This window comes from Gossypium hirsutum, chromosome A05 (genome assembly GCF_007990345.1).
Source record: "Gossypium hirsutum isolate 1008001.06 chromosome A05, Gossypium_hirsutum_v2.1, whole genome shotgun sequence".
NCBI lineage: Eukaryota > Viridiplantae > Streptophyta > Magnoliopsida > Malvales > Malvaceae > Gossypium > Gossypium hirsutum.
Genome location: NC_053428.1, coordinates 95,422,463 through 95,423,126, shown reverse-complemented (window position 1 = coordinate 95,423,126; position 664 = coordinate 95,422,463). Strand labels below are relative to the sequence as shown.

Below are 664 nucleotides of genomic sequence, written 5' to 3'. Positions count from 1 at the left end.
ACATAAACCATCAATCTTTTTATTTAAGAGCTCTACTTAGTTTGATAATGGTAACCGTGTCGAGGTTGAAAACACCAGCGGCTTTCGTTGGCTTTGTTCTCATGACTTGCCACTGATAATTATTTAGTGACATCTCTTCAATAAACTCATAAGCCTCCTCAGGTGTTTTGTTATTTAGGGTCCTGCCGGTGGCTGCATCGATTAACTGCCTAGTTGAGGGGTTCAAACCATTGTAAAAAGTTTGAACCTGTACCCATAAAGGTAACCTATGGTGAGGACACCTTCTCAATAAGTCCTTATACCTCTCTCATGCATCGTAAAGAGTTTCTAAATCCATCTGCACAAAAGAAGAGATATCATTCATCAACTTTGCCGTTTTAGCAGGCAGAAAATACTTTAGTAAAAAATTTTCGGTCATTTGTTCCCAAGTAGTGATGGAACCTTGTGGTAACGAGTTCAACCGCTGTTTAGCTTTGTTCCTCAATGAAAAGGGAAATAATAGAAGACGAATGGAATAATCAGAAATGTCATTTATTTTGAAAGTATCATAGAACTCTAAGAAGTTGGCCAAATGAGTATTCGGGTCTTTATCTTGCAAACCATCAAACTGAACAAACTGTTGAATCATTTTTGTAGTGTTAGGTTTTAGTTCAAAATTATTTGC

General features: G+C 36.9%; 1 non-coding gene across 1 annotated transcript; it reads left to right on the top strand.

Annotated features, from left to right (window-relative positions):
• The first annotated feature begins 263 nt into the window (after positions 1-263).
• LOC121229805 (small nucleolar RNA R71) lies at positions 264-370 on the top strand. Its single transcript, XR_005927761.1, has one exon. It is a non-coding gene; the product is annotated as a small nucleolar RNA R71 (small nucleolar RNA).
• The last annotated feature ends 294 nt before the right edge of the window (positions 371-664 follow it).